We start from the raw sequence: 25,463 nt of genomic DNA, 5'->3' as shown, positions 1-25,463 counted from the left end.
GTGTGGCTCAAGGCTCATGATTTAATTGGAGTAACAGCCAGTATCCTGACACTAACTGCAGTGATTCTCTTAAGAAACATGGCAAGAAAGGTTGTAGAATGGGGCAAAATTCACTTAACAACTGTCTCGCTTAGCAACAGAAATGTCGGGCTCAATTGTGGTCATAAGTCGACGACTACCTGTACTGTAATACCATATAGAGTACAATATACATGGTTATGCTATTAAGCAAAATCTTAATTTAGAATTTCAGAAATCAGAACCTCCTGGCTCAAATTATGAGTTCTCATAAAAATAGACAAAACAAATTCAGGGGAGCTGTCCCAAAGAGGCAGATAGACAGATAGATATGCAGAGGGCTAAACACCCTTCAATGTTATTTTCTAAAAGATTGATATCTCATATTCCCAACATTTGTTGCTGTTGTTCATTTCACTTTACATTTCAGCGACAATCCTGTGTAGTTGGTTGGGATGAGACAATCAAAATCTTCCTTTAAACTTTAATGGGTGAGGATGGATTGTCTTATGAGTCCTGGTTCCTTAATAGCACTAGCATTTAGCAAATAGCACTATACCACCCATAGTGACTTATAGTACTCTCGGGGCGGTTTACAATGTCAGCATGTTGCCCCCAGTAATCTGGATCCTCATTTTACTGACCTTGGAAGGATGAAAGGCTGAGTCAACCTTGAGCCCCATTAGGATCCAACTCTAGGCTGTGGGCAGAATTTGCTTGCAATACTGGATTCCAACTACTAATACTGGATTCCAACTACTATTCAACACTGGATCTCTGGATCTTGCCATAATTTCAAGCAACATCAAAATAAAGCAAGCATCTTTAATCTAGTGCCCCATTAAGCCAATAACATATTGGAACATCTCCACACATCCCCGCCTCCATTGTGATGTTGGCCCCAACCTTCCTATCCTCTTGTACAGTCCTAAAAGTGTGGCTCTGTCAATTGGCTTGAGGCCCCAGTGAGGGAACAGCATAGTGGAGGTGGTTGATTGAGTAACAACAAGATCCCACACACCCCACTCCACCCTGCCATCCTCACATGACCTTAGATCTTAATGTTTGATTTTAATTTAATCAGACATTAAATTAGCATTTTACTTTAATATTTATTTTAATTTATTTATGTTTCAGATATACGTATAGACATATTGTTATGATTGTAAGCCACTCAGAAGATGGGGGGGTAAGATGGGCAGCCAATAAAATTAAAATAACAAAATAAAATAACCAAGAGAAAAGAAGAAAATTTCCCTGCAGCTTCTTCTATGACTGGGCTCTGTTGTTTTCCCCAGAAGACAGGAGGCTACAGCTTCTCTGTTACTCTTGAATATTTCCTATGGATAAATACAGACTGTGTTTCTCCAGTTTAGCTGTCCAAAGATAACTCTGTACCATAACAAACCGGCCTGGCCCAGCACTACAATAGCAAATTCCAGATTCTCAATCAGAGTCACGCAAATTATATGTTGAAAGCTTAATTCTGGAACATGGAAATATTCTTATCTTTGATTCAACGTGCAAAGGAAAGAACGCCTTATCAGGCTATAAAACCTGTCTCATATTTTATTGATGCATATCCAGTGCTATAACTAAGCATAAGTGCCAGGCCTCATAATACTGTGAATCCAATTTGACTATTTTGTAAGACCCATTGACTCTGTGGGGTAAAGCACCTTTTTTTTCTGAAGGAATCAAAACTAAAACTGAATCTTGCTTAAGCTTCAGAAGCAGCGGAAAAGAATCTGCTGTATGTCTGTAAACAAAACAGAACCAAAACACTTATTTACTTTTCTATATTTGGGAAACACTGAAGCAGAAAATGGATTTAATAACTGACATTTCTGTCTTCTAATCCAGAGCTGGACAACATTGTGATCACTGGAGGCCATTCTTTAAAAACTTCTTTTTACCCCCAAACTGCCAAATTGTTAGATTTTTGTCTTAAATCACTCATAGTAGGTGGGAATGATACTGTAACATCATGAAACATTGCTGAAGAGATATTAGGAGGTTCATGTAAAGATGCCGCTCATTGTATTGAGATTGATTTGAACATAAATAGATAATTCTAGAATTCTAGGAATTGAAGTCCCCATGTCTTCAGGTTGCTGAGGTTGAGAAACACCGTACAGTACTAGATTGAGAGCACAATAAAAAGGGAAATGCTGCAGCTTAGTGATAATGTGTGCACTTTCCACAGAGGAAAAAAAAGATTAAGTCTTTAAGAACTTTTAGTGTGACTAGAAAGATTCACTCCTGGTCAGTACAAAATATTAAACTATGTAGAACAATGGTTGCAGGAGATTAAGTAAATTTCTTATTTTCTTTGTTCTTTGATCACTAGTATCTTAGCAATTTATTTATTTATTTGCTCTTTGTGATTGCTCCAAGGAGAAATGCAAGCTTATGTAAAGTGTTCCAATTGAGTGATTTGGAGCCAAATTCAAATAAAAGGGGAGGGGAGGAGGCAGAACAAAATAATATAAATCTCCTTATTTTATTTAAAATTAAATTCAATTAGTTATACTAGATACAATAACTCCCCGAGCATATATTGAATGATTTTCTTCTTTACGACATAGTTTGATAATCATTTTAGGTGTCTCAAGAGATCACCACTAAGGCTTCTGGAAACCTCTACCTATCCCATGGATACATCTGTTGGCTTCTTTGTTCTTGTCTTCTATGCCAAGGTATTGCCATTTTTTTAAAAGCATCCACATTTTTTCTCCCAGTTGGCAGTGATTCTTTTCATGCAAACCTTAACTAGATTATTGAATTGACCCATTTTCTGGATTTGGACAGTGTGCTACATTTGAAACTACCCAGACAGGCTGTGTTGGCATATGCTTAACCCAAAACAAACCTAGGTTAAAATTAATCAAGCCCGCATAAACACATTCACAACCAATCTAGTGGCCATCATTTTCAATTAAAATTCATACAAAACACTTTGGACTGCAGAAAGTTGTGTATTAAAAGATTTATTACAATTATGTTTTAAATATGAGTATCATGGATAGCTTTGTCAATAAAAAAAGAACATATTCTGTTTACTCAAAAAGAAAGTAACCCTAAATTTAGGGCAGCTTCTGCTAAAGGAAGATTAGACTGGAAGAAAAACCCACTTTTCTGCCTCCAGTTCTATATACTCCACTATCCTAAGAAACATTCCCATTTTAAAGGTTAATTATTTGAGAAAACAATTAGATGCAGGTACATACAGTCAATTGTCTAGCTGTATTAAAAACTGAAAGAAGATGCAAATGAAACTGAAATGATTAAAATGACTTGCATACAAAAAGCAGATAATAGATATATGTTATTAAGTTGCAGCTGAAAAGAAGTGGATTTTCGTGGCTTTAAAAAACTTGCTGAGGCAACAGAATACAGTCAATACATGCAGCCATGCCATGGATTAGATTTAGACTCATCTACAAAACCATTCATGAATGGCTCTTCTGTATATATTGAGAGAAATGGACTATATTTCTGTTGGCAAGATTGCTCTGGAAAGACATCAGAAATAAAATAAAATGAAGTAAAAAAATCAAATCTACTAGCTCGATACCCTTGCTTCGCTACAAAACTATGTGGCCGGGCTTAGTTTTGGGGGAGGAAAATAAGGGGGGAGAATGTGCCTCTGCCTACCAGCATCCATTGGTATTCATCTGGATAGTGTCCTGTTAGTGTGTGAGAGAGTTGAGGGCTGTTTGGAAATGTGAGCAAGGAGACAGCAAGGAGCCTGGCCATGGCTTAGCTCAACTGTTCTGTACTAAAGCTGGTTGCTGCTGTGAAACTGAAACTGAAACTCCTCTCCTCTCCTCTGCTTGTGCTTTGCATTTGGAACAGATTTCTTTTCAGGTGGGGAGGGGGAGTAGAACTCCTTAGCATCAGAGCGTGTTAATAATAATATATGAAATACTAATGCTCTGATGGTCATTTTGAAAAATCCTTTCTTAGTGAGCACCTAGAAGCCAAAGGAAACATACGTGCCAAATTTCAAGTTTGTAGGCTTTACGGTTCTGGAGATTTTGTGATGATGCGTGACTGATATTTCACTTTTATACTCCACTTTTATACTTCACTTTTATGCGCGCGCACACACACACACACACACACACACACACACATATATATATTCTGAGGTTCTCGCGGGTATTTGTATGTGGATCTTTGGTTATTCGGGTTTTCTCCCGCGTAAGGTTGGCAGTATCTAGGCAACGTTTCGATGAAGTCTCATTCATCATCTTCAGGCTTCTGTCTTCGGCTCTGTGCTTCTCAGAGTAATGTGAGCTTGCAGCTGCTTCTTCCTTTTAACTGCTAGTGTGGGTGTGACTTGATTGGGTGGGGGCTTGGCTGTGTTCTGATTGGGTGGGGGTGTGTTCTCATTGGTAGGGGGTTTGGCTGTGTTCTGATTGGTTGGGGGGTTGGCCGTGTTGATTGGCTGGAGGCGTGTTCTGTTCAGGTGGGGGCTTGGTTGTGCTCAGGTTAGTCTTAGTTGCTGGGGGATTTGAGCTGGTGAGCTGTGATCCTGCTGTTTGGCTTCGAGTTCATGGTCGTGCTGCATCTTCATGGTGGGTGTCAGTTTGCTTCATGTATAGCTCGGAGGGGTTTGAAGTGGGTAGTGATGCAGCTGCAGTGCGGCTTCTGGTCCGTGGTCATGTCTCATCTTCTGTGTGGGTGTGAGTCTGCTTTCTGCGTGGAAGTGTGGTGGTGGCATCTTGTGTGGCCCTCATGGGTGTGGGTCTGGTGTCATTCTTTATGTTAGGTACTCGTCTGTTCATGAGGGCGGGTTTCCAAATGGCTGGTAGGCGGGAGGTGTCATCTCGTTTATTCATGCTGTGTGGGCATTTTTCTATCTCTATTGCTTCTCTGATTATTCTGCTGTTGAAGTGTTCGGTTTTGGCGATAGTTCTGATATTTTTAAAGTCAATCTCATGTCCTGTGGCTTTGAGGTGTTGGACCAGGGAAGAGGTCGGTTCTTCTTTTTTGATTGAGTTCTTATGTTCTTCAATGCGTGCACTTATTCTTCTGTTAGTTTGTCCAATGTATGTGATGGGGCAGGCAGTGCAAGGGATTTCGTATACTCCTTGGTTTTCTAATTCGATTTTGTCTTTGGGGTTTCTTAGGATGGTGGATATTTTTCTGTTTGTGCAGAATGCTGTTTTAATGTTGTGTTTTGCATTTATATATATATAAATGTAAAATAAAGTAATGCTCAACTATAAAACCCAAAGTATAAAACATCAAGGTGAATTTCCCCCACTTACAACCATTAAAAGAGTAACAAAATAAGGACTACTTTGACCTCTGCTCAGAAAATACTTCCATAAAGGGGTTTGTGGGGAAATTGTCAATGGGAGGTCACTGGGAGGTCTGTCATCAAGCTCACATCCCTCATGAGTGTCATAAAGGGGGCTGTTGCACAAGTGGGAGGTGATTAAGACATGAGTCATATGAGCAAGAACGCTCAGTTTAGAAATAGGCGCAGTTGGTGCACAAGCTGAATCTGCACAAAGCCCCCTCCCTAGCTACAGACCCCTCTCTTCTTCAAGCAGGAGTTGTGAGTCCAGGCAGCTCCTGAAATTACACGCTGAGTCTGAATGGCAGAGTTAGAGTGAAAAGAGCCACAGATAGTCAGCGGGGTCTGAAGGCAGAAGGAATCTCCCATCATTCTGCAAAACTACAAATCTCTATCCATATCAAAGAATACTTGCAGAAGATTTTATAGTAATTCAGTAATAAATGCACTCTTGGACAGGCGCCTGAACCAGTAGATACATCTCAGTTAGATTAAAAAAGCTGGCAATTAATTCACTTTAGTTTTAGTCTAAGCAGCTCTTCTGTGTTCATTACTGCTAGTATAAAACATCCTTTAACTTCTTCCCCAAATTAGAAAGTTGTTGTTTGGTTTTTAACCATGCAGCAGGAAAATCAATAATCTTAGCTATATCTGAAACAACTTTTGAGATGGACATTAAATCCCCAGAGATGGTTAGGCCTGAAATACGTCCAATACATGTCTCACTTTTGTTTGATGCATTCCCAGAGGTCTTAGAAGGAAAGGGGACATGGCTTTTCTTTCATTGAACCTATTTGTAATGCCATTTGATTCATCTAGGGCTTGCACTCATAATTTTCTCCCTTTAGATTCTTAGCAGAGGGTGAAAAAGAGAAAGGGAGAGATGAATCTATCATGTCAAATATCATTTAGTCCATTCCCAAAGCCACCGCCCCCCAAACACACACTAAGGATGAAAACAAATATGCCAACCCTCTTCTAGACGTGTTACCATATTTCAGTTCCCTTGATGCCCCAGCCCAAATGAGATTTAAAGAAGTTGATGTCCATTATATCTAGGGAAGCACCAATGAAGCTTTGCTTGGTGAAGATTAAATGGATTGGTGTAAAGAACACATAGATTACTTTGGAGAAGGTATGTAGTGGCAATTAACAAAACATGATTTAAGCCCGGAACAGATAAAGATAGAACGTGACCCTGCCTTGATACCCTCAGGTATGAAGAGAAAGAGGACAATTCTGTTGGGTTTTTTCAATATTTTGCTATTTTAGCCTATAGCAATATGATTTAATGTGGTATGCTATGATGATATGATATATGATGATGTAATGTGATATGATGATATGAAATACGATGGTATATGATGATATATGATATGTAAAAGTTCTAGTCATTTTTAACCTTGCCTACCTTGAAGGGCTGGCAACTGGATAGTACAGTATCCTATTTGCAGCAATTGGTAGCAACATAGTGAGAAAGGGGCAATGTACTTCTATATAGGCATATATAGGCATCTTGCAAGAAGCACTAGAAACAGGAGTGCACCTATTCACTAGAACCAGTTGTTAACATTCTAAGCAGTTCGTAGAACTGGTTGTTAGAAGAAATTACTGGCCTAATCCTGTAAGGAAGGCAGGAAGGAAACATTCTGGTGTTGCTTATAGAAACTGCCTCTCCGTTAACCCTTATTACATTCTTGGCAGGAGTCGACTTCCTGTCTCAGGAACTTCTCTGGAGTTCTTTCCCCCTCCTTTGCTTGCACTTTGCTTATGTGGAGTGACCATCCAAAGTTACAATGGCACTGGAAAAAGTGACTTATGATCATTTTTCACACTTATGACTGTTACAACATCCCCACAGTCACGAGAGGCCAGGTGAGGAGATGCGTGCCTCGATGTGAGTGATATTGAGATAGCCACACCCAGCCAACAAAATGACCACCAAGCCATGTACACCCAGTCACATAACCACCAAACCACACCCACCACCTAAGCCACGCCCACAGAACCAGTTGTTAAAATTTTTGAATCCTATTCCTGACTAGAAGGTAATGGCCACGGTTTTCTTTGGATTTTCCAGAATATCTATTGTTCAATGCTTTTGGATATCTATTAGTTGTCTCAGAGAACAGAAAGAATAATAAAAGAGTTTTTTATCTTTAGAGAAATACAGGCAGAAACTTAATATTGGGGAAGATCCAGCAGACAGCTAGAACCCTCAGATATGTTGGATCTGGTTTTGCTTTGTAACACAATACATCTAAGGTGGGGCACACATGAATGGGAGGGACTCTTCTGATTATTTTTAGTGCAGTTAAGGAGTTTCTTTAACATTTTGGTTTTTTTTAAACCACGTTAAGTTTCTTTTAGACATACGTTCATTTGTGTAGCTTCCATATCCCAAATTATTTAAAAAGGGACTCTAGAAATTGCAAAAATATTCAAGGACTGCAAGCAATTCTGAGGTACTAGGTTGCCACAATGATATAAATGGATGATGATGTAAGAGAACCAAAAAGAAAAACCAATAATATATTTTTCAAATGCTATATTCTACAACTTGAATATTTTGTTTTTGCAACAGTCTTAATGAAATGTGATTATTATTTTCAGACACCTTCCTCCCCTCCATCTTGGATAAAAGAGTTATTCATAGCATGTTAGCCCTAATACTGCTTTTTCTTTCAATCAAGCTTTTCAGAAATCAGTCTGCAGTGAAAACACAAAAGCAAAGAACAATGCAGCTTTAATGAGCTGGGAAGCATACAGACTCATTTGTGGCAATTCTATCAATAGCATTATCAACCAAAGGTAATTTGCCTTCTCTTCTTTTAAACAACAGCCAAAGATGAATGCCAAAAAAAATAATAGGTAATATCAAGGAAGGGAGGGAGGTCAAAAGTGTACAAAAAGGCATAAAATGCAGATATTTCATGCCTACAATGTCACACAACTTTGGAATTCAGCAGGGTCATTGTTTGTAGAACACAATAAGAGGCAACTGTTTCAGCTTGAAAATACCAGAAGGAACATCAGTCCTTGTCATTAATCTCCATTTCATGTCACACACAAAAAAAGCCCCAACATTCTTTGGAGTATATGTTCAAACACTGTTGGATGTGTATACTCCTTTGATGCTTTTTCTTCTGTTCTGAAAACGTTTGAGGAATATTCTGATATAGGACCATCTGGTAACTGTCATAGTGTATGGAATTTTATAACTTGGAATGTAAAAGGAATAAAATGTAAAAAGCATGATTAATAAATGAAATGATGGGGAAAAAACTAGTGATTGTGTGTGTCTATGAAACTAAGAAAAGGGAAAAGTTATGATAGAGCTGAATTAAGTTGACCTGAACTTATAGAATTACTGAATACCAGCAGGGAAATAATGGTATACATTAAATTACAGGTAAAGGGGCTAAAATACATGTCAGGAAGTAGGAAATGGTATCATCTAGGGTTGTTGAAGATGTGTTTGAAGATTGGTGATAAATACTTGCTACATTCCAGTGAATGGTGGCAATCAAAGAATTAGAGAGGGGGGATTTGGAGTGGGGATATCAAGATGATGAAAGGCTCTGAATGGAAGGCAATCTATGTCTTGGTAGTATCATTATTGGATTTTGGGGGAAAGGAGAGGAGAGGAAAAGAAAGGAAAGGAAAAAGAAAAGAGAAAAGAAAAGAGAAAAAAAAACTACAGAAAGAGAGAATGCAAGTCACTGTACAAAAAAAAATAGGTTGGATTAATGTCCATACTAAAACAATGGAAAACAAACATAAAGAAAATGGCAATGGAAGCTGCTCATATCAGAGTAAAAAAGAATTAAGTAGCTATGCTGCAAAACATCCCAAAGGTGCTTTTCTAAAGGCAACTGGACTTTCTATTTCGCTTCTCATCCAAGAAACTCTTTCAGTTCTGACTAAAGAGCTGAAGAAGCTTCTTGGATGAGAAGCGAATTTTTTTTAAGGACAAAAAACAAGGAAGTCCAATTGCCTTTAGAAAATTACCCTTGGGACAACCATGCCCTGAATCTCCATAAACACTCCGCTGCAAAAATTATGGCAACCATGGGGGAAAAATAGTTGAGTGGAGTGAAAGGGCCTTTGAAAGAGGAAATATACATGTAAGTGAATATAGTAATTGGTACAAAAATGAGGCTGAGACAGTATATTGGATCATGTATATTGAGGGAGATAGTTGTAATGAGTAGAGTCAAAAGAGAGCAAGCAGTTTTAACTTTGTTCTTAAAATCGGTTTTAATTCTTCTTTTATTTATGCTTTTGTACTACGTTTTACATTTTTATTGTAAACTGTCCAGAGTCTAGTAAGTGAGATGTCGTAGATAAATAAGAAAGCAAATAAATATTACTGTTGTCCAATAACAGGGGTCATCTAGGTTGCGTATGCCCCATTCTAATTACCCACAGTATTGTTTCCAGTGACTCTGAAAAATTCTGTTAGATAGAGAGAGATGATAGATAGACAGACAGACAGATAATGATAATAGGTAGGTACGTAGATAGATAGATAGATGATAGATAGATAGATAGATAGATAGATAGATAGATAGATAGACAGATAGATATAGGTGTTGGTTGGTTGGATGGATGGATGGATGGATGGATGGATGGATGGATGGATGGATGGATGGATAGATAGATAGATAGATAGATAGATAGATAGATAGATAGATAGATAGATAGACAGATAGATAGATATAGGTGATGGATGGATGGATGGATGGATGGATGGATGGATGGATGGATGGATGGATAGATAGATAGATAGATAGATAGATAGATAGATAGATAGATAGATAGATAGATCTCTTCACCAACCCCGATACACTTTTACTATCTTTTATCCTTTGATGACTTTTGTTGTGATCTTTACTGAAATTTAGTAAGTAACCAAATAAAAGAGAATATATGTAGCTTAGGGTTGAACTGTGGAGGCCTTGGTGCTCTCTGAACTGGGTTGTTTGCTTGCAGATATTTCATTACACAACTAGATAGTATCATCAGTGCAAGCAAGTATGTGCCTTCCTCCTTGTTTATATATAATAGCTTTCTCTGCCAGTGTTGGTGAGGGTATGGCTTTGTCCTTCCTAACTCCTTGATTAGGGTGTTTTCTGCTTGATGATTTGCCTGATGTTAATAAGTAACCATCAAGTCTAATTGTGTAGTTGAATTTGCTCTGATCCGGATGTAGGGATCAACTAGAAATATGTTTCCCACTAAACTGAAAAGCATCCACAGTAGTTTTCCAACAACTCATACAATAGCAGGATGGAAATAAAACAACCCAAAGGATCCAAGCGAGGCAGATAAGCTGACAGGCTCCCTGCGCATCAAAGCTCTGACTTGGCGCATTCAGCATGTCACCTAAGCATAAAGCTGCACTTCCCCGTAGAAAAGAGGATTTATAGCAATGGCTATGGGAGCAGGACATGGCCCAAGCCATGTCAACATCTCAAGGCAGGATTAACTGTGCAATCGTCACTCGTCCTGCCCTGCCTGGGCATTGAGCCAGGCTTTTCAAGCTATTGCAAGGCAGAGCTGTAATGGTGGTAATAGCAAATGGACCATGTTCTGGCTCTAGTCCTACTGTGATAGGTTTGATCCCTCACCTGCTCAGGTCACCTCAGGTTGACAGGAGGCTCTGTACAAGGGGCAGTGACAGGATCTACCTCTGATTATAGCCCAAAGCCAGCAGTGAAGAAGCAGGGTGGGAAGTACTTTTCCCATTCCCTAGACCTAGGTCCAGTGTCATTATAACCTCTAATTAATACACATCTGTCACCATAGTGATTTAAGTTCTCTAGTATGCATGTGGGAGCATTTTATCACTCTACAATCACCAGGAAAGCAAGCAGGTTCTATCCTATTAGTACTACACTCCCTAAAAGCCTCCACTGACTTTTTAAAATGATGCAAGATGAAATTATATCACCTTGTACAACTTGCAATTAATTAGTGCAAAGCAGCAACAGCGCTGACAAAGAAATAACTAGAGTTGCACAATTGTATGCAGCATCTTTAGGCACAGTGGAAGAGTTTAAGCAACATTTTTAAGCAATTTAGAAAAGTTGAATGAAATGGATTGAGGATAGCTGGGTTAGTGTCAGAAGCTGGAGAGGCAAAGCAAGAGAATAGTTGTAGGAGAAAAAAGAGTTTTCCAAGAGAAATGAGATAAATTACATTTTTTTCACAAAAGTAGAAGATAAAAGTCAATATTTTATTTGTCAGCAAACAATTTCTGTTTCCAAGGAATCAGCATTATAGCACCATGTCATCACGTATTGATAAAATAACATGCAATTACTGGGAAAACATATATTCTGTTACTTAAAGCAGCATTTGCCAAACAACAAAGGTTTCCCCCTCCAAATAGTTACAAGTCTAGTCAAGATTCAATAAAAGCAAGTTTTGTGAAAAGTGAAGTGATAGCTATGCCTCTTATTTGCCAATACAAGTAGGTGCTTCCAGCATTACAGATTTAATAGATATAAAGAAAAACCAAGTCCAGCTTCAATCCAGATAAGTATCAACCCAGACATTCCTCTGATATTTCATATAACATTTTGTACAACCAGATCACTATGAGGACAGCTGTTGATTTCTCCACTATTCTATTTTAGAAATGTTGGGTTGTATACAAGACTGGTGAAATTCTAGATTTCTATAAGTTTCACAGGAACAATTTTCCAAGTTACTCACTAACTCCGATTCCTGATACTGTACTTGGAATATTTGGAAGCATACACATGTGAACAATTTTTCTCACCTATGAAAATTAATAAATCCTTACTAAGGTTAAGAATAACTATTGAATATTTGAAATTAACACTGAAGTCAATTCTGTTGCAGGATATAAATCCAATGTCTTTTGAGTATGAATGGTAATGAATATTTTTTATGTCTGTCTAGATTTTTAATTTTATATGCTATAAATTCCTTGAGACCATGTGTAAATGAAGCAGCAGAAAGTATTACTGTAGTAATTTTTTTTTATTAATTTAGACCAGAGATACTGATTGCCTATCAATAAAGGCTCTGTCCATCCTACCTGGCTAGTTTAATTCAATTAGTGATCAAGAAAAGATAAACAAATAACTCTGTGCATGAATTATTCATGCTATATTTGTGTTTGTTCATTCACAATATTATAATTCTGTTTCACCAGTACTCACAGACTTTTAAACAATCTGCATTAAAAACTTACATGAAGGCTGTTTGCCTGTTGCATATGCTTTCTAGAATGCTTTTCCTGGATGTTATGGTTTTAGATGTCCAATTTGATTAGCAGGCTCTGATGTTCCCTTGGAATGACACAATGACCCAGGCACTTAATTTAGTCCCTTCCAAAAGCGCCTGACCCCATCCTAGAAGTATGGCAGCAATGAAAGACAAGACCAAATGTCAAAAGACTTGTGATGAGAATAAATTTCCCTCTTTTGTGAAAGGGGAAGAGCTATAGAAGGGCTGCATGAAAATTTAAGCATGGCAGGATAAGGAAAGGCTGGGCCCTGATTAAAGAGAGGCACAACAAAGGCAAAGACCCAGTATTTCGATGAAAACAGTGGGGTGGTGAGGAGAGACCAAAATGCAGAACGAAGTGAATTCTTCTGGATACTTTGCAAATAAAATTACTAGTCCCAGTGTGAGCAAGGAGACTATTATTTTAATGGATGTGACTAGAATGCCATTTAAGTATGTCATTGGAGATACTCCTTAACCAACTGCTTGGAGAATTAAGGTTCACCACTTGATCTTTGACCTGTGAAATAAGTCAAAAATGGATCATATATATGAACAGCAGAGAGTATTACTTCTAAGGCTGTGCAGGTCTTAATAGTTTGGTCTCATAAAGGTGTTTCAATAGTAACACAATCACATGGTAAATTTCACTTATACCTGGGGGAGAAATGGTACAGTTGCTAAATCATGCCAAAAATCTCCTTGAGATTTAATCCAAAGGACTGCACAGCCCTTATTACTGCTTCCTTCGGGCAAGGATAAATCCCTATTAGCTCGAAGAAAGCAGATTACCTCCAATGAAACCTGAATTAAATACAGCGGTTACTGCTTAGAACTGCATTTTTATGCAGGTTGGGTAGAAAGAAGATGTAGTCCACACATATTGAAGTGATGTCATTTTTGGGGGTGGGGTGGAAGAGGGAGACTAATGAAGAAAGCTCTCCAAATGCAACCTTTGTTATGCCCCATGTAGCTAATAAACCAAAGAAGCAAGTACCATAATTTCAGAAAGATGTATTTAATGTTAGTCTGAAATAAAAACATAATCTTTAATCCTGTCAAAGTAAATTCCTCATTACATGGTGAGTTAAGTGGGGCAGAGTCTCTAAAATGGCTGTTGTGTGGCTTTCACATCTGGGCTGTATTATCTCTTTACAACTGAACTATTTTCCTCGTCCGCTACCTTGCCCCCATCTCTCCCACAACACTAGCGCTAAACCTGATTCCTCAAACAGTGGAAAAGATGAAATCCTTGCAACTCTTCAGTCCAAACTTCAGCCACGCTGCATAGGCCAGTTAATCTTCTGGAATCTTCCTGAATCAGAATCATTATAATTCTTCCCCAGATATTGAGGCTGTCATTATCTAACTATATATCGGATGAACGCTGATGAATTCATTCTTAATCTTGGGATTTGAACAGAACAAATGCATTCATTTTTCTCTAACTTAACATTCAGTTTACGTTTGTGAATTCCAACGGGCCAGGACATTAGCAAGAAACTTCCAGTATTTCCCCCGCTGCCAGCGCATCAGTGATCATGCATGCTCCATTCAAGATGTAACAGCAACAAAGCCTACAAATTTGTCGGGATAGCAGAGAGATGCTTCAAATTAAATGGCCTGAGATTTGGTATTTAAAACCATTTCCACAGGAGCTGTGATAGACAATCTAAGGACTTTTTACTTAGAACCTTATATTATAGTGGCAGGGTATAAGATGTTAAGTAGGAACAATATACTCTGAATGGCACAACTAAGTAGCTGGTATTGTGTACAGAAACATCTGTATAGTGTATAGTGTATGGACTAGACTCTGAAGGCCCAGATGGAAGATTCCACAGAAGATTGTGGAGAATAATAAAATCCTATGGGACTTCCAAATCCAGACAGACAGGCAAATACTGACCAATCAACTAGACATTGTGATAATAGCCAAGAACCAGAAGTCAGTGGTGGTGATGGAAGTTGCAGTACCAAGTGAAGCAACATCAGGGAGGAATATGAGAAGCAGGAGAAGTACCAAGAGAAGGGCCTGACAGCGGAACTAGGGAGGATGTGGGTAACAAAGGTCCCAATGGTGGAAAAAGCACTTGCGGCTTGATTCATAAATTAGGAGAGTAGCTTCAACAGATCCCAGGAACAATGTCAGAGTTCTCTGTCCAGAGGAGTGCAGTGCTTGGAATGGCTAAGATGCTGTGCATAATCCTCAAACTCCCAGGCCTCTGGTAGAGGACACAAGGTTGAGGAAAACACATGCCATCCATAGGGGTGAGAAGGGAATTTTTTAAACATACACATACACACACACACACACACACACACACACACCTCTGTTTCCTTCCAAAATAATGCCTCACTCAACAGTAGATTAGTGAACACTTCAAAATTAGAAAATATATGAATTGGAAAAATAAAACTACTGGCTTTACATTGATATTTGTAGGAAAGATATGATATTTGTAGGGAAGTATACAGTGGGGTATCCCAAAGCTCTGCTTTAGGCCCAGTACTCTTTAACATCTTCACCAATGATTTGGATGAGGGGATAGATGGGGAATGCATTAAATCTGAAGATGACACCAAGCTGTCAGAAATAGCCAACACTCCAGAAAATAGACTTAAGATTTAGAAGGATCTTGACAGACTTGAACATTGGGCACTATCTAACAAAATGAAATTCAATGGTGAAAAGGTAAGATTCTACATTTAGGCAAGAAAAATCAAATGCACAAGTACAGTATAGGTGGTACTTTGCTCAATAGTAGTAACTGAGAGAGATTTTAGAGTCCTAGTGGACAATCACTTAAATGGTGTGCTGCAGCTGCCAAAAAAGTGAACACAGTTCTAGGCTGCATTAACAGAGGGATAGAATCAAGATCATGTGAAGTGTTAATACCACTGTATAATGCCTTGCTATGGCCACACTTGGAATACTGCATCCAGTTTTGGTCGTCACGATGTAAAAAAGATGTTGAGACTCTAGAAAGAGTACAGAGAAGAGAAACAAAGATAATTAGGGGACTGGAGGATAAAACACATAAAGAATGGTTGCTGGAACTGGGTATGTCTAGTTTAATGAAAAGAAGGACTCGGGGTGACATGATAGCAGTGTTCCAATATCTCAGGGGCTGCTTCAAAGAAGGGGGAGTCAAACTATTCTCCAAAGCACCTGAGGGCAGGACAAGAAGCAATGGGTGGAAACTAATCAAGGAGAGAAGCAACCTAGAACTATTTCCTGACAGTTAGAAAAATTAACCAGTGGAACAACTTGCGTCCAGAAGTTGTGAATTCTCCAACACCTGGAGAGTGATTTGCTGACATTGGTGGGAGAGAGAGAGAGAGATCTGATCTAACCTCTCTCTTTCCCTCTCTCTTTCTCTCTCTCTCTCTCTCTCACACACACACACACACACAAACACACAGAGGCAGGGGTGAACCAGTTAATTTCTTAACCGGTTCTTGGCGTGGTCTAATTTGTGGGTGTGATTTGATGGTCATGTGATTGGCTGGGCATGGCTTGTATGTAAATATTATAAATATTTATGTAAATATTGAATTTTTTTATTTAAAAAAGAGCAACTTTAACCTAAAATCAGGCAAAGTAGGCAGGCAGATTGAGTTGCTCACAGAATCACAGATTCACTGAATAATAGAACCTTTAGTTCTAAGAAAGATTCAATTCTGCTTAAAAGCAGAGCCAAAGATCTAAAGATTAGCTAAAAAGCAAGAAATCCAATGATTTCCTGCTTTCTAGCTGATCTAAATCTCCCAGCACAACAGAACAGCTGGGGGGGAGAAGGAAAAACAGCAACTTAGCAGGCAAGTTTGCCAGGTAAGGAGTGAGTGGGCGGGGAGGGTTCCCGCAGATCATGTGGGCGGCGCAGCCTTGTGTTTCTGCACAGCCTGGATTAATTGCTCTGGGGGTGACATTTCTCTGCAGACCACCAAAATTTTCTTGCAGACCACCAATGGGCCGCGGCCCACTGGTTGGCGACCACTGTACTAGAAGACCTCCAAGGTCCTTTCCAACTCTGTTATTCTATTCTGTTCTGTTCCATTCCATCCCATTCTGATATATTCTGTTACTGGTCCTTCAGCATGATGGTGGTTTAATTTTGAACAATATTCAGTGCTATAGTAAAAAGAACGCATTGCTCCAAAGCAGAGCATAAGCTTTGTCTGCAAAAAGCTTCAGGATCAATCCTTGGAGCATGAAACATTTCACACCACTCCTAGTATTCATACATGTACTGAACCTGGGCAGAAGGTGGAAAAAGCACCAAGTCGAACAAGCACCAAGCACCAAGCAAGTTAAATAGCAGCAGCATCAGAGTTTCGAGTATAAGCACATCGTGTGCCATAACAACAATATGACATTCTTTGCTAACTTCCAGCCATTCATGATAATTTTAAGGCAACTGTATAACAGTTGGTTGAGCAACATCAGTGCCATTTCCTTTCTCTGACAAAGATGAAATGTTGATTTTCATTTTAACACGCCACGTTTGTTGCTCTAGGGTAAAACAGAAGGTTGCCTTGTGGTTATCCTGCTATGCAAACAGTATTAATAGAGAAGGAACGAAGAACACATAGCGACAACATTCTGTTCTCCATATGGTAAGGCTCGAAAGCTGAGATGGACTGCCTTCCCAGCATAGCTTCATCATACAGCTAGGCTATCATTTTGTAAAATTTAATAAAAGCACAATAAGTACCACCAAGAACATTTGCTCTGTCAGGAGGAGCTGATAACATTCAAGAATTTTTGAGAACGTTCTTTCCATTCGTAGCCTGCTTTTGAAGGCGGAAAGCAACACAGGGTGTCAAAGACTATGTTGTCCATCAATCTCATTCTGCAGCAGCTTTTATGAAGGGAAAATCATGCTCTGAAATGCTGTTCCAAAAGCAGCCCTGTTTATTCTAATCACACCTCATTGCTGCCAAGTTTAGAGCTATAGGAAGGAAAAGCGCTGAATCAGAAAAGGCACAGGAGGCAGGCAGAGCAATCGCTCTGCTGCAAGATTGTGGGAATTCTGCAGCAGATTTTAGTCATTCACCTCCAGCCTCCCAGTAATAACATGGCTGTTTAAAATCTTCTCTGAGCTTCAGGGGAGAAAGAAAAGTAAGTACTGTATTCCCAGAAATCCCGATTTATTACTGAACCACGAAAAACTAGCTTCCTTACTCATTCATTAATCAGCTTAAATCCATAGTGGTAGCTCTTCAGTTAGACTTAGTCAGATTGCGCTCCCAGCAAAAACAAAAAACACCCTTCTTGTGAAAATGATATTTTCGATTCTGACACACTATATGAGCAAACTATCGCAATGCTTGCTTTGAACACAGACTGGCTTTCAAAATCTAGGAAAAGGCTACTTGACCTTTTAGCCAAGGTGAACTGTGATGACCTGGGGTGTGGCACAAAAGCAACAAAGTCACAAAAATAGGTAAAGTCCCTTTAATACCTCCAACTTGGCCCCCAAAGTCCAGTTATCATTGGCTGGAAAAAAGAACTCTCCCAAGAACAGTTTTTAAAGGGAAGAAATTATGTCCGAAAACCAAAGTACATATAAATTATAAATAAAAACCGACACAAACCGCTGCAGCAATTAGCGAGATAGGGCAGGATAAGGAATTGAAGACTTCAAAATATAATAAAACACACACAGTTGGGAGGATGCCAGAACCCAGATAGGACTTGACAAACCAAAACAATTCATGCTTTTCTTCCAGCAAGGAGCTGTGCGCAAACACCCTTTTTATCCTGTTTTCCCAGCTGCAGCTAATGAAGGGAATCAGCGCCTTTTTCTCCCCCAGAACCCACTTTGCTCCCTTTTCTGTTCTTCCCTGCATGCCCTAGGACAATGGTGGCATGTTCCCGTGCCGATAATTGCACGTGCTCTCGTGCGCTCGCGCTGAGAAGGCAATGCGTACTGGGCCCGCCCATCCCCTCTGCACCTGCGTGCACGATCTCCTTGCCGTGCACCACACATCTGCTCATGTGCACGTGATCAGCCCCCCACACCATCTATCTGCGTATGTGCGCGTGACCCCCCAGCATGATCTGCACGTTTCTGCACAGCCCCGCCCCCACGCACATGCGCACCAGATACCTGACAATCAGCTGTTGGGGTGGCGGCAACACGTGCGCATGCACAGTGGGGCTCTTCTGGGGGAGCTCTCACATGCCAGGGGTAATGGCTCTGCGTGCCACTTCCAGCACGCGTAGCATAGGTTCACCACCACGGCCCTAGGATGAAGAGCGGGTGGGCCTGGGTCTTTTTCTGAATGCCCAGCCAGACTGTGCCCTTCCCCAGTTTCCTCCACAACCACCGGAGCCACACTCCCACTCTCTGTCAGCTGTTCCACCTCTCCCTTGGAATCAGATTCCAACAGGAGCATGACATGAACTGTAACATCACTTCTTATCAAGCCAGGTTATACTTACATCAGTGTTTGTCAGCCATGGCAACTTTCAGATCTTTTGCGGGGGGGTGGGGGGGGGAACAACCCATTTTATTTGAACAAAATGTTACCATTAATGTGGCAATAATATTTCATATACAACCAACACAGAAATTGTCATGTTAAGCCTCTGAATGATTCTTCCACAACATTGGGTTCTACAGAAACCAGTTTGAATATTGCAGGTCTAGAAAAATGCAACAGAGTAGAGGTGAAAAGTAGGATAATAGGTACTTTTTCTCTATTCCATACCATAGATGGGCTGAAGTAGCCCCACAAAAAGAAATAAAAATTAGCTACAAAAGAGAAAAGTCACAGGGCCACATGGTTGTTAATATGGCATGTTATCCAGTATGCAATGCATTTGCTTGCAAGTCAGAAGCTAAATACAAATCTTATTCTTTTGAAGCACACTTGATATGGAACTGCTGAAATGGGCAAGGAATATGTTAGCCATATCCTGCTTCCACCTTCTGAGTGATTGTAGAGAACAGCAATTTCTGGAAGCAGTTGCTCCTGAGAAGATGGAAAAAGGGGCCCTGTTTAATTCCTAATTATTTGATTTAGAAAGTTATGCCCCCTTTTCCTTTAATGGTGCTGGATGTTTTATTAAAGTAAGACTAAAAACCTGCATTAACAACAAGAAAATATAAAATACTAAAAACTGAAACAGTAACATGAAAACATTAAAAGGCCTAAGTGAATGAGAGCCCTTCTAAACTGTAATAAGGAAAGTTAATTCCAGTGACATATTTTTTCATAAAATGGTCATAGGAAAAGTGAAAGAAACAGTTGATATCAAGGACATTTCTAGCAAAATCACCAACAGGAGTCCTACTGCTGACCTCAGAGTGCAGGATGAACTGTTCAGAATTACAGTGGATCTTAAAATCATAGATGTTGGCTGGGGGTAGTTCTACACTGTCCCCATTTCAGCTTCTCAGTTCCTCAGAAGCAATCATGATTATCTTCATTGTTTCTTGGACAATTCAGTCTCTTGAATCTTGAAGGAGCCTCAATCAGTGTTCCCTGTAGCTGACCAGTTGGAGAGGGAAGAAACAGCATTCAGAGTCCTTCACCCTTGTCAAGTTTTTAGATCATACTGTGGGCTTTATTCCTCCCCCACACCCCAAGTTGGAAGGGTTATTATAGAGGAAGAGCTGCAAAGCTGTGTACAGGCACTTTCTTCTCTCTTTCAAGTCATCTCTGATGCTCTGATAGCTCTACTTCGGTTGGAGGACTAAGAGACCAGGGGGGCAAAGTGATAGGAGAGTTCCTGCCAGTCGAAAGCTGGCCCTCCCACATCCTATTCAACCTTCAGCATTTCAAAAAGAGAATGGCTTAAAGTTCTGTTTGAGACGCATTGCAGCTTATCCAGAAATAAATCAGCTTAGTTGCAAATAAAGTCAGTGAGATATGATTATACAACCAGTCATGCTAATCTGGTACTGATTTTGGATTAGCTCAACCCCCTTTGGTGGAAATGTCTTGAGTTTAGACATTGTGCTAAGTTATAGCTGATTTTATGATTTTACTGAATAAGCCACAGCTAGCATGACAAATTAAGCTATGATTTACATACTAACAGTTACAGTTATCTTGGTTTTTACAACAAAAATAAACCCAAACTAAACAAAGCACAATATGATTAAATCACAGAATGCTATATAGGGAACAAGGGGAAACAAATGATGCCATGCTTTATGTCTATGGGGATTTTCAGTCATCCAGGTCATGGTTGTCCCAAAGGTGCTTTTTCAAGAGGCAACTGGACTTTCTGTTTTTTCTTTGAAGACATTTCACTTCTCATCCAAGAAGCTTCTTCAGCTTTCCCCACCATTCAGTTGGAGGTGAAGAAGCTGAAGATGAGAAGTGAAATGTTTTCAAGGAAAAACAAAGTCCAGTTGTCTCTTGAAAAAGTACCTTTGGGACATATCATGGTTCAAATATTTGGACACTTGTGTTATGCGAGCAGCTTGTTACCGATGCCTGTTCTACAGAGTGTGAACTTGGCTGTCTTCCCATGTCACAGATACACCACAGAAGGTGAGAGCTCTTGGAAATTCAGTTGCTGGAGACAAACAAGTGGGTTTGTGATGGGAGCATAATGAGATCTGCCTGTTTAGTAGAAAGCAGGGTCATCTATAGAATGGCAAGGGAGGAGCAAATTACTACCGGTAGATGTGCATCATGATATCATTATGCAAAAGTTGAAACTTATGTTTTTGCACCAGATTTTCTGTTTAAAGTATGTAATCGGATCATATGTGCCATGACTTTATGAATGCCTGGATTGTCATTTTGATACCACTGTAAACAGTTATAGATGCCTGTGATTGTGGATGCCCCCCAAAATGACAAATTCAGTTCTATCCCTATAACTGCAATTTGATCTCCCCAATGTTGTCAGCCTTGAGCCACTTACGGGAAACATCTTCTTGCATTGGAAAAAAAAGGTCTCTATAGTTCTGCATATATGCATTGTATGAGAGTGTGTGTGTGTGTGTGTGTGTGTAATGTTTTGTCCCAATGCGCATACTTTTCATTTGCTTCCATAGGATTCTTCTGCTGTGTGGTTACTAATTAATTCAGATTGACTCTATCCTGTATCTACACATTTGAGTCTAGCAACATTTCATTGCATTCAGCCTTATCCACAGTGAATCAATGCATGAATGATGGAATTGTTTGCATTGTTTAGAAAAGAAGCTCCATTGCTTTCTTTTCATGCTTCAGGCTGTTCCGATTAATCATTTTAATCAGAAACAAATAAACTGCCCTTTATATTTTCAAAGCTGCTTATGGAAATTAAATATGCTGTTCACAGTTTTTTGCTATCTAGAAGCAAGAGCTACAGTGACAAAGCTTCTTTTCTACACGTGAGCAGAAAATGTCGCCATTCTTAGCAATGGTCCTAACCTTCACCGTCCACAAACAGTGAACACAATGTAAAGATAAATGTGTCTTTTTGAGAAAAATAACAGTAACCAAGCAACTTCTATAATACTGTAAGCAAATTTATTTTAAATGTTTTGTTTACTAAATGCATAGGAGTGATCCCTGAGGTTTTGTGAGTTGCAACAAAGGAAAAGGAATCCAAGACAGTGGTTATTAGCGCTTCAACACACTCAATGCAACAGCAAATTTGGCATGTTAGATTTCTATATGTAAAAGTGGAAGCATGCACATGTTTTCTAGCTGAGATTCATAGGCAATTGAATCATGTGAATATCAATATCAATACCATGATGTGAGAAAGTAGTGTTTATACAGTATGTCAAATATCCCAAATCCAGTGCTGGATGTTTTCAGTCCAAAGATAACATACTTCTAAGAAGGAAGAAATCTGTCTGAGAAGCTGGGGAGATACTATCTTTCAGAACAGAAAATCACTGCTAAAATGGATTTGCATAACAGAAAAAACCATGGTTGGTTGACTAATCAAAGACTATGATTTATAAACCCCATTGGCTGGGTTCACAAGCTCAAGGCAATATGCAAATCTAGATAAATGATTCTCAACCTTGACAACTTTCAAATTCCGCAGCCATTCTTGCCAGAACTTTAACATGCAAAGTTACATTGGCCCCAAACAAGGGCTACTTACAATAGATCCTTGTAGTTGTGGCAATCACAGTGTCCCTTGGTCTTGTGATTGCGATTTGGGACTTGGCAACCAGCTTGCAATCACAACATTGCAGTGTCTCACTGTCACATGATCACCAGTTACAACCTTCATTGCCAACTTCCAACAAGCAAAGTGATTGGGAAAATGGCAGGAAGTCCCAAATGGCAATCATGTGACTGTTGGGTGGTACATCCATATGGGAGTTGCCTAACCACAGCAAATGGGACTGCTGGACCTGCTGTCGTACATTGGTGCAGTCATCCGACATTGTACCTTAAAACTATATCATTTAATGACAGACTTCCTGGTCTCAACTATTAATTAGTAAGCAAAGGCTACCTGTAGATTCATTTTAGCTCTGCCTGGCTCTCTACACAATGTTCTAGATTTCTGTAGGGTATTTAAACCCAAGTTAGAATCAGAACACTTCAGTCAATCTAAGGATCTCCATCAAAAGCTGTGTATCTAAATATCCTTAACCAAAAAGGCTTGTTTCATAAAAATCTGAAGGTTATCATGCCGTGCAGCCACCATTTGGCATTTACAGAAAATGATATGAAAATGTCTCCGTTTCAAATTCCATAAACCTCAAAGAGCTGCAATTCCAATTAAAGAGACATAGTAAGTATGACTCTGTGATCAAAGAGCTATGTAAGATTGATAGTGGATGGAGGTGGCTTAGGATAGCAGTCTAAGTGAATTTGGTGGCTTAGTATGATTATATGTATATGATTATAGCCTAAATGTCAGTTTGTGAGTTGTTATTAAAAGCTTAAAAACACTGGCTTAGTATGTGCCATAATAATAATTTTTATTTTTAAATTTTAATAATTTGTTGTGTAAATCTAGCCACTGCAGTTTCTAAATTGAAGTATGCCTTTGTGTGTTATAGAAACTTAGCAAAATATGGTTTATTTTATAAATCATGGTTACATTTCTCTGGCAATGAAATGTTACAGTCCCCTAATACTAGTTTGAACCAAGAGTTAAGACTGCATGCTTTTTCTATTTTATTCAGTGCAAATCTTTCTTTTCTTCTCAAACATGTACTCAGTTTCAACAATGCAGTTATATGCAGTAAAATACAGAATGCAGAAAAATAGGAAAATATAAATTAAAATTAAGAATACAGTAAACATACAGATTCTTCTACTTTCATATGGATCTTTTTGTTTTTTTGTTGTTGTTCTGATGTGTTATCTTTCTTAACTTGTGAAAGCTTGGCTTTTTACATGTTATTATATAATATATATTCATATTTTAATATATATTATATAGTTATCTAATGAGATAGGAAAGAAGGAAGGAAGGAAAGAAGGAAGGAAGGAAGGAAATAAATAAATAAATAAATAAATAAATAAATAAATCTGACTGTGGTCTATTGAAGTTACTTGAAGCATCTCTTCTCAAGCTCTGCCTAAGCTGCAAGATTTATCATCTTTCTTTGGGATTTTAGTCTCTTAAATTTAGCTTCTAAACAATTGTTTCTGTAGGTTTGTTCTCCTGGGTTTTAGTGCCAGCCTAGTGTTTTTGTGGTTGTTATTTTTTCTTCTTCAGCTCCAGCTAATAACTGAATAAATTAAATGACAATTAAATAAATAGCATGTATCTTCCCTTGGCACAGGTGTTTAATTGATTTAAATTCTGATAACCTTGATGCTTCGTCACAGGTATTAAACAGCTTCATCTGTAGGGTTTTCTCCTACATTCATTTGTGATTTGAAGAAAGGTGAAAATGCTAACCAATCTGCTCAAGTCATAACCTTCAATTTCATAACAGAATGGCACGGCAGGCAAGTATTCATAATATTTACTATAATTTACAGTTAGAGATATCCGGATCAGGATGAAGCTAATGTGTGTTTCATATTGTCCTGTAAGATGTTATCAGCAGAATCGGAGGGTGACAAAATCAGTACAGTGATGAATGAAGTGTGGCAGTGCAAACTTTGTCCATTTTGTACATGCATTGACACTGTACCCCCATTAGAAAGCGGTGTGTCTTGCATCATTACACACACACTGACATTTTTTTAAATTCTGGTCTCTCTCATACAGATGTCACTAGGCATTATCTTAGCCTATTATTTTTCCAATGGATGTTAAAAGACAAATCTGCATTTGTTCTCATTCACAACTTTTCCTAATATGCAAAATCGTTTTGTGTGTGTCCTTCCTTCCTTCCTTCCTTCCTTCCTTCCTTCCTTCCTTCCTTCCTTCCTTCCTTCCTTCCTTCCTTCCTTCCTTTTTTTTCCCCTTCAAGTCAGTATTGGTTCCTGGAATTGTCTGGACAAGTCCCTGCAATGTTCTTGGCAAGATTTCAGAAGTGGTTTACCACTGACCTTCTTAAAATTGAGAGAGAGTGACTGGCCCAAAGTCACCCAGCTGGCTTTGTGCCTAAAGATGGACCAGAATTCCTGATCTCACTTTCTAGCCTACTGCCTTAACCACTACTAGGCTGGCTCTCTCCTAATAAATATAGTTTTAATGTAAACAAGGTAACTTCATTTTAAGACATTTCCTGATAACAATCTCTTTAATGTAATGTTCTGCAATGCAGGCTTGTGAAAAAAAAACTGGTTTATTTTTTTCCTTCAATCCTGCTTTCATTATTTTCAAATGCATATTTCATCAACAAATGTATATATGTATTTTTTTTCCCACCAGAGATAAATGTTAGTAGATTCTGTTCAATGCTGCTGTGCAACTGCTGTTTTGAAATCTATTTTATTCCACTTTACAAATCTCAGAGAAATCCATAGTGGGCATCTTATA

This window comes from Pseudonaja textilis, chromosome 1, assembly GCF_049901715.1.
Source record: "Pseudonaja textilis isolate UNSWEBS1 chromosome 1, rPseTex1.2, whole genome shotgun sequence".
Classification (NCBI taxonomy): domain Eukaryota; kingdom Metazoa; phylum Chordata; class Lepidosauria; order Squamata; family Elapidae; genus Pseudonaja; species Pseudonaja textilis.
Note: the sequence above shows the minus strand (reverse complement) of the source record.